A 9,126-nucleotide genomic window follows, 5' to 3' on the forward strand; every position below is an offset into this window, starting at 1 on the left:
TATTCCTTGCTTGCTAGCTAGCCAACTATGGCTAACTTACAGTCACGTCAAATAGTGCAGCCAGAATAACAGCAAAGTAGGTGCATTTGCATTTGTTTAAGCTGTTCTCTAGTGACATTTATTTGGATACATCCATAACAATGAGCTAATGATGCACGACTTCGCCTGGCATAGAAAATGTGCTCTCTCGTCAGGACACTGTTGTTCAGAGGAGCTAGCCAACAACACAGCTAATACAATCACTTCAAACTGAAGCTGGAAAGACTGCAAACTAGCTGCATTTAGTTTCATTTGACCTGTTTTCTATTGACATTTCTTTGTATATAAAATCAAATCAAATTGTATTTGTCACATCCACGTGTTTAGCAGATGTTATTGTGGGTGTAGCGAAATGCTTGTGCTTCTAGCTCCGACAGTGCAGTAATATCTAACAAGTAATATCTAACAATTTCATAACATATACCCAATACACACAAATCTAAGTAAGGAATGGAATTAAGAACATATACATACAGTATATGGACGAGCAATGACTAAGATACAGTAGAATCGTATAGAATACAGTATATACAGTACATATGAGATTAATAATGCAAGATACGTAAACATTATTAAAGTGACTAGTGTTCCCTTTCTTAAAGTGGCCAGTGATTTCTAGTCTATATCTATAGCCAGTAGCCTTTAATGTGCTAGTGATGGCTTTTTAACAGTCTGATGGCCTTGAGATAGAAGCTGTTTTTCAGTCTCTCGTCCATACAAATAAAAATATCCATAGAAATTATGACAGCTGATTCATGCTTTCGACTTGCTGAGAAAAGCTTTCTGCCTGTCTGTCTCGTCTCGACTCCCAACACGTTCATTACTATGGGACAGCTGGAGATCGAATTTCAATATTGAAACAACGTTCCAAATGTTAGAGAGACAGACAGCAAGGTTTATACAAATCTCCGCTGTTGAAAACCAAATGCTAGTCTAAAAGAAATGGGAGATAATGTCTAGATGCTTTTTATAGTGATCAAGTTTATAAATTGCCTGGCTGGGCTGATGAGACAGTTGCGCAGTTAGATGGAACAGAGTAAATAGGCATTTCAACTTCATAGCTTTAGCCGGTGGTAACTTGTGGAATAGACACCGGCTGGAATGTGATTTTAACCAATCAGCATCCAGGATTAGACCCACCCATTGTATAATGGAGCTATTCACACCTTCCTAATATTGAGCCCTCAGAACATCCTCAATATCCTCTCCTCTTCCTATCCTCTCCTCTGGACCCCTTTTAATTCCCTCTCTTTATTTTCACAAGGTGTAGAAAGCATTCCACAGGGATGCTGACCCATGTTGACTCCAATACTTCCAACAGTTGTGTCAAGTTGGCTGGATGTCCTTTGGGTGGTGGACCATTATTGATACACACATGAAATTGTTGAGCGGGAAAAACCCAGCAGTGTTGCAGTTCTTGACATAAACCGGTGCGCCTGGCACAAACTACCATACCCTGTTCAAAGGCACTTACATTTTTTGTCTTGCCCATTCACCATCTGAATGGTACACATGCACAATCCATTTCTCAATTGTCTCAAGGCTTAAAAATCTTCTTTAACCTGTCTCCTCCCCTTCATCTATACTGATTGAAGTGAATTTAACAAGTGACATCAATAAGGGATCATAGCTTTCACCTGGATTCACCTGGTCAGCAATGTTTCCTCTAAACTGCGGGTGTGCCCGGGCACCCAGCTCCCCGGGATTGCTGTGCAGAAGAAATATCAGTGCGCCCAGAAAAGCACGAGATTGAACTTAATTGAACTTTCTAGAGTTTTCCCCGTTAGTTAACACTATCAACGTGTCTCTTTACTGTGGGAATTGTGATCAAATCAATGCAATATTAGCCACTTTCAATGCAACATACCGAAACAAAACGAACTATGCAAGACTTAGTATGCAAAACTAAGTATACAAGATATTTTGTTGTAGGCAGAACGCATCGGAGTAGGATTCTATTGCATTGACAGGCATGACTCAGCCCATACTCTACACAGACCGGTGCGGCAAAACCAAGGTATTTTGAGACAGGCTTGAATACGCTAAGTAGCCAATAGGCAAAGGGTAGCATAATTTGTCTGATTCTCTGTAATAATGGTATGAGAATAATGATGCATTTTATTTTGTAAAGTGGTTTCTTGCATCAAACAACATAACAAACATTTTCAGTCACCTCCTTGTCTGAAGGTCAAGTGGATAAACAGGTTAATGTCAAGCCCTGCATGTTTAAAAACAAGTATCATGGAATGTTGGCCTCCATTGAACACCACACATTGGCATTTTCTCCATTGTTTTTGATGATCAAATAGCCACAGTAACCTACTTGACCACTGTTAAAACTAACTTAAAGCGGGTACAGTTTGCGCTCAGCAGACCTGAAATTTGCTCAGTGATGAAAACATTTAGAAGGAACATTGCTGGTCAGTCTATGTCATGGAAAGAGCAGATGTTCTTAATGTTTTGTATACTTTTTAATAAGATCATCTTTGAGAACTAACAATCACCTAAATAAAAACTAGCCAGTCAGGGAGAATCTAAAATTCCAAAAATGTCATGGCATGGGGCCCCCATTGATTTTATTATAATGTATGAGTCATTCAGATAACATAAGAACACGACATATGCCATGGCAAAAAATAATAATATGAAATGCAGGAAATTAGCTTTAAAACTGCAAATTTTCTCTCTGCCCCGTGGCAAAATTTGTAGAATTGCAGTAAACTAGCTTTAAAACTGTAAAATTGCATCTCTGCCACATGGCAAAATGTGTAGAATTGCAGGAAATTCTTTAAAACTGCAAAATGTTGTCTCTGCGGCCAAGAGGAGGCCCTTAAAAATGTTGATCAGCACCATTGGCCACGCCCACTACCCATCCCCCCCACACCCCACGCTAACTTTGCTACCGCTGCTGAAAAAAATCCTAGGGAAAACAGTGCACAACCAAATCACTGAACCTGACCAATGAGCATGTCCACTGTATCAGTGTGACACACATTACAAAGTTTGTGTTGGTTAAATACAATGAAGAGGTGTTTGCCTTTTATGAGAACCTCAATTGTGACATTACTGAAGCTTCTCTGAAACAGATCTTATGTATTTGCTATCATTGAAACCAGAAGGGGCTCAGAAGCAGAGGCGCAACTTTAACCCCCCCACACATTCTGAAATTGCATTTTTGGCCCCCCCAGTTTCATCATTGGAATGTAATACAAAACGAGGCAACAGTGTGCGGACACCTCCGAGCGGTCGGTAGGCTGTTTGAAGTGTTTATCCAACTGAAAAATAAAATGTTTATTTCATTTAACTTCTACCAGATGCTTCCATTGTACTCCCTCACAGTGTGGTGTCGGTAGGAATACCTTCTTCTGTGTGATTATCTGGATATAAGCCACAACAATCTGTGATTAGTTATCGGTGATGGGATGTCAGTCACTCAATATTCTGTCCACAGGTCATACAAATGCCTTTCAGAAACTTTAACGGGAAGGCTCGGCTTGTTTTTCAGCAGGCCGAGTCATTTTGGGAATGCCTGACTGAACATACCCCTGAAGGTGTTTGTGTGTTTCTGAGAGGGTGTGATGTGGGACCATGTTTGCCATTTGGATCAGTGTCTCAGCGCGTTATGCATACAGCCATGTGTCTGTTTATGACCGTGTGTGTGCGTGTGCATAAGCATCAGTCAGTCTGAGTGTGGGTGCACAGTGTGAGATGGGCGTGTCTGGGGAGCATCAGGCAAGTAGACTGTCAAAACGTTGACTTGACTTGGGATAGAGAAGATCAAATTTGCCTTGACAGCATGTCTGAGACAAATTGAAATCCTGGACAAAAACAAATTGATATATTGCAGTCAGGAGAGATGCTGTGAAATATAATTGGTAACCAGGTGAATACTCAAGCCAAGTGAGACTAACAATTGTCCACCAGAGACACACTATGGGATGAACAAGCTCTCACAGTTTTACTGCAGAATTAAACGTTTATCCATGTTTCTCCAAACGTCAAATTTAGAAGTTGCTCCAAATGTCAAATTTAGAATGTTAAGGTTTTAGATAGGGTTAAAACATGAAGTTTAGAAACTCATTCCGAATGGTTAAGGTAATGGGTAAGGTTTGGGATAGGGTTAAAACAAAAGAATGAGTGTCCAACAATGAGATCAAACATGCAACCTTCTGATCCAGTGTCATGGGATTAGGTCATGAGAAAACCCAAGCCTACTTGATGGTAATAGCGCTCACTGTTGCCCCTAGTGGCTGGTTTTGAAGGCATTTCCTGACGTCCTCAGGACATGGACAGACGTCCAATTTCGAAGTCACTCTTGAGCGATCTGCCATATGGGAAAACTGCACTATTCACATTTACATTTTAGTCACTAAGCAGACGCTCTTATCCAGAGCGACTTACAGTTAGTGAGTGCATACATTATTTTTTATTTTTTTACACTATATAATGACAGGGCTGAATTAAACAGAAACAGAGCACTACACAGCATCTTCCTAGAGATAAACGTGAAGGTGAGTGAGAGGGTTGAGGGTCAGTAAGAGTGTGTGGGATTCAAGCCTGGCACGCAGGCTTAACGCAGGGACGCATAGATAGTGCAGAGGTAAGGCACATTACCGGACAGGGATTTTAATGCCTGATGAAACTTGTGATAATGATGAAAGCACTTTGTGAGCAATAGTATGCCAGTATATCTGGCAATGTATTCAACGTAAGTGCTCAAGGATTGACTGTCATCATTGATCTGAATTCACTCTCCTCCATGGGTCTAAAACTAGATGCCACCCACCTGAGTGGTCATATAACAGAACAGAATAAAACAGAATAGAATAGGATATAATAGAATAGAATAGAATAGAATAGAATAGAATGTGCTCCCTTCTGTCCACTGCATGGCCTCTTTCCCCAGGAGGCTAACACATAGCCTCGGGCTAAACAGGCTGTCACCTCAAGATTACCATCACTTCACTCAGGGCCGGCTCCAGGCATAAGCAACATAACCGGTCTCTTAGGGCCCCAGGCCGCTAGGGGGCCCCCGATCCAATAATTGTTTTGTTGCGCATCAGCAGTTTTTCTCTTGTTTTGTCAGTCACTGACAGTCACTCAATTAGCCATGTCAGCTAACACTTTTTTGATTGGTAAATTAGTCTAGCCAGTTATGTATAATTGTAGTAATCATGGCCATACCGAACCGGCACACAGGGCATGTGGCCAGGGGCCCCCATTGATTATGTTAGTCACTCTCACTCAGATATCATTAACATGCCATAAGTCATGGCAAAATGTGTAGAATGTAGGAAATTAGCTTTAAAACTGAAAAAATGTCAGTCCACCCCATTGCACAACATTAGGGGAACTATTAGAATTTTAGCAACCAGGAAATGGTGGAGCCATTTCTGCATATTGCACCTTTTAAAACTGCAAACAATTCTCTCTGCCCCATGGCATAATGAGTACAATTGCATGACAATTGCTAAAAGTTCTCTCCGCCCCAAGGCAAAATGTGTAGAACTGCAGAAAACGTACTTTAAAACTGCAAATATTAATCTCTGCCCCATGGTAAAATACGTAGAATTGCATGAAATGTATTATAACGTTTTGCCATTTCCTCTCCACCCCATGGCTAAATGTGTAGAAATTCAGAAAACTTGCTTTAAAACTGCAACATTTTCTCTACACCCCATGGCAAAATCTCACTTAGGGCCCTGACTTCATAATGCCACACTGGGACACTGTAATACTAATAATAAATATGATCTTATTTCTTATTTTTATTTATTGTGTGTTTTTGTTCTACCTCGTGTTATTTGTTGTGCTACATGTATATTGATTACTGCATTGTTGGGCTTGGAGCTTGCAAGAAAGGCATTTCACTGTACTTGTGCATGAGACATTAAAACTTCAAACTTCAAACTTGATCCACGCTGGGACACTGTGATACTGATATAGATATGGCTGTGTATTACTGGGAACTATTACATCTAATTGACTTCTTCTTCATTATTTGTGTAGGCCTACTAGTTTTATATGACACCATGGCTATATGACTATCATGGAGAGTAAGCTAGTTTGCTATTAAAGCTGTCAATTCGGGGTGATGGCGGAGCAGAGGACGTGAGGGGAATAGCCGTGTCGTTGACGCTACAAGTTGTGCCTCTAGAGCCCTAGAACCAATGACTGTATGCCTAGAACGCACCATGGAAATTTGATATCAATTTATTTCGTATCACCTCATGCCACACACACATCGCATTTACACAATGTCCCGACGACAGTGCGCATACGCATACGCATGTGGGATATTATGAAAGGCTATGGTCATGTTCCACCATAAAGATTCCGAATCAAATGTACTCTGTCCTGTTAGGGAGCGCAAATGCAGTCGTATGGAATGGAATTATTGCAGAATAACCCAGCAATTACATAGTCTCCCTTGCGAAATATTAAATAGTGCTAGACATTTCGCTCCAGCGTGTCTTCTACATGGTACATCAAGAGGAAAAAAACATAAATGTAAAGGAATCCAGGATAGTTTACAAATTACCTTTTAAAACATGTTATAATAATACAATTAGGGATACGTAAATGTGTTAAGGTAATGTGCAAGAATTCGTTAATAAGTAAGGAGAGATTGTAGACTAATAAAAAAAACTATTCCTTATGATGAGACGGAAGCACCGCATACATTAAATGTATTAATAAAATGCAAAATGTTGCCACCTACCTTTCCGTCAAACACACATCCAGGTGTGGACTGTTGACGTTGTGCACCTCGAACAAATCAATCCAATACTGCCTCTGCCCGGTCCTTATTCCCTGCTTTGAGGGAACAGCAGTATATGAGGGAGTGAAGAGCTTCGAGCGAGTATGAGGAAGAGAAGGAGAGCGAATGAGGGAGGGACAGAGGTTCGGAGTTAGAGGAGAAAACGCGCAAGTCTCTGGATGCCAGTGAACAGCGCGCGCTTGCTTTTCCCCCATGCAGAGAACAGCCTTCACTTCACGTTACCTAACAACGATTTTGGCACTGCAATGGCTTTGATTTCAGCATTGGCACAAAACAAACGCCTATTGATTGAGGTACAGCATGCAACGCAACAGTCTCTTTTCGCATTCAGAAGATAATAATAAGCTTATTGAAGTGGTCCATCACATCAAGACAGGGCCTTAAATTTGATTTATGAATGGCTTATAAATGTGACATAATCACCACTTACGTGTAAACTATGACAGGACTATTGCGATAACATGCATTTATAGTCCTCCTTCTTGGTTAAAAAATAACACTATCCTGGTCCAATTGATAAAAAAGGAAAATGTTTTGTTCTGTATTAAAGCAGCAATATGTAACTTTTTGGGCTACCCAACCAAATTCACATAGAAATGTGAGTTATAGATATGTCATTCTCCTTGAAAGCAAGTCTAAGAAGCGGTAGATATGTTCTAAGTGTGCTATTTCTATGCTTCCCGTTTTTGCATCTTTTACTTTTGGTTTTGTACACCAGCTTCAAACAGCTGAAAATACAATATTTTTGGTTATGGAAAATAATTTAGATGGTACAATGATTCTCTACACTATACTTGCTTGTTTTGTCCTGTAAACTAAAATTAGGCGAACTATTAGAATTTTAGCATCCAGGAAATGGAGGAGAAATTTCTGCATAGTGCACCAGGGGCAAACTGTTTTATGCCATGCATGATGTTCTCAGGTTACAGTAAGGATGAAAATAGAGCAGACAGTAGACCTGTCATAGCCTACTCACTGGTTTAGATAATTCCCTACTATCCCCTCTTTTTATGAGCTGTAGTTAGGCCTAATGTAAAGAATGATTTACTGCCTTCTTAGAAGCACTGATCTATGCTTCAAACCCCCCATGCTCCACAGACAGTAATAAGCATGCATCACTGTGTGTTTACCTTCAGAAAGTACCAGTATCACTGTGGAAAAGTACAGCATCTGTGAGGGAGTATGGACACACTTGCAGTCAGCAGCAAGATGATGAAATCACCAGCTGTATATTTACATTTTAGTCATTTAGCAGACACTCTTATCCAGAGCGACTTACAGTTAGTGAGTGCATACATTTTCATACTGGCCCCCCATGGGAAACGAACCCACAACCCTGGCGTTGCAAGCGCCATGCTCTACCAACTGAGCTACAGGGGACTATACCACTGCACATGTATCAATATGTTATGCATGCAGTCAGTGAGAGTCCTGTCACTCTCAATACAGATGAAGGATCTTAATTTCACCAGTTTCTCACAGCAGAAATATAATCGTGCAGCAACAGGAAATGTGATTGTAGGGGTTGTTAGAGCAAAGTCTGAGGTTTTAAAGAGGAAATTAAACTTTAGAAGCCTTTTTAAACCTTGAATACACTACAAGTTTGCTTTTCTTGCTGTGCAGGAAATTTCCTGCAACAACAGGGTGATCAAATTAAGATCTGGACCATCCTGTTGGACTATACAGGAGTATAAAGTCAGCACACAACCCCCATCCCGCCTGCCTAACCTCTAGAGGGCAGTGATGAGACCCTGCCCCCAGTGAAAGGTATTGGAATTGAGTGGTGGATACAACATAAGTCACCCGGTTCCAAAATTCTAAAACAAAGACATATTCAAGGACATGTCAGACCTCCCTCGGTTGAAGGAATTTGTCTGTTTTTCATCAGAGAATGGCGTTGTGGACATTTTTAAACATGGCAAGTCCCAATCTGCCTGCCATAACATTTACATTTTAGTCATTTAGCAGACACTCTTATCCAGAGCGACTTACAGTAGTGAGTGCATACATTCCATGAAGCACTACCACACTAGGGTTAGTTTAATGCTAGGGTTGGGATTTCCTCACTGTATCAGAACTATTGTCCAGGGTTTGGTGAGATGATGTGGTAGCAGCAATGTAGATGCAGCCCCTCTGCTGCTGCAAGCCTCAGTGGAGTGTTTTTAGAGTGCTCTTCAACATTTTTGAAATCTTCTCATCCTTATTTTCCCTTCTTGTTGTTTTGCTATTTGACCCAGCAAACTATGTACGCTGCAGCAGAACACTTAAAAAATTAAAAACCATTTACAATTCACAATGTCTAAAAG

The 9,126-nt window shown here is 40.6% G+C and overlaps 1 protein-coding gene across 6 annotated transcripts in view; it reads right to left on the reverse strand.

The window, feature by feature from the left end:
- Positions 1-6,910, reverse strand: part of LOC121574821 (band 4.1-like protein 1) — a 174,480-nt gene extending 167,570 nt beyond the window's left edge. For all 6 annotated transcript variants that reach the window (XM_045222971.1, XM_045222972.1, XM_045222974.1 and 3 more), the window contains exon 1: positions 6,761-6,910. The gene's annotated coding sequence lies outside the window, so the exon portion shown is untranslated. The remainder of the gene's footprint in view (positions 1-6,760) is intronic.
- Positions 6,911-9,126: the final 2,216 nt, after the last annotated feature.

Source organism: Coregonus clupeaformis, chromosome 10 (genome assembly GCF_020615455.1).
Source record: "Coregonus clupeaformis isolate EN_2021a chromosome 10, ASM2061545v1, whole genome shotgun sequence".
NCBI classification, from domain to species: domain Eukaryota; kingdom Metazoa; phylum Chordata; class Actinopteri; order Salmoniformes; family Salmonidae; genus Coregonus; species Coregonus clupeaformis.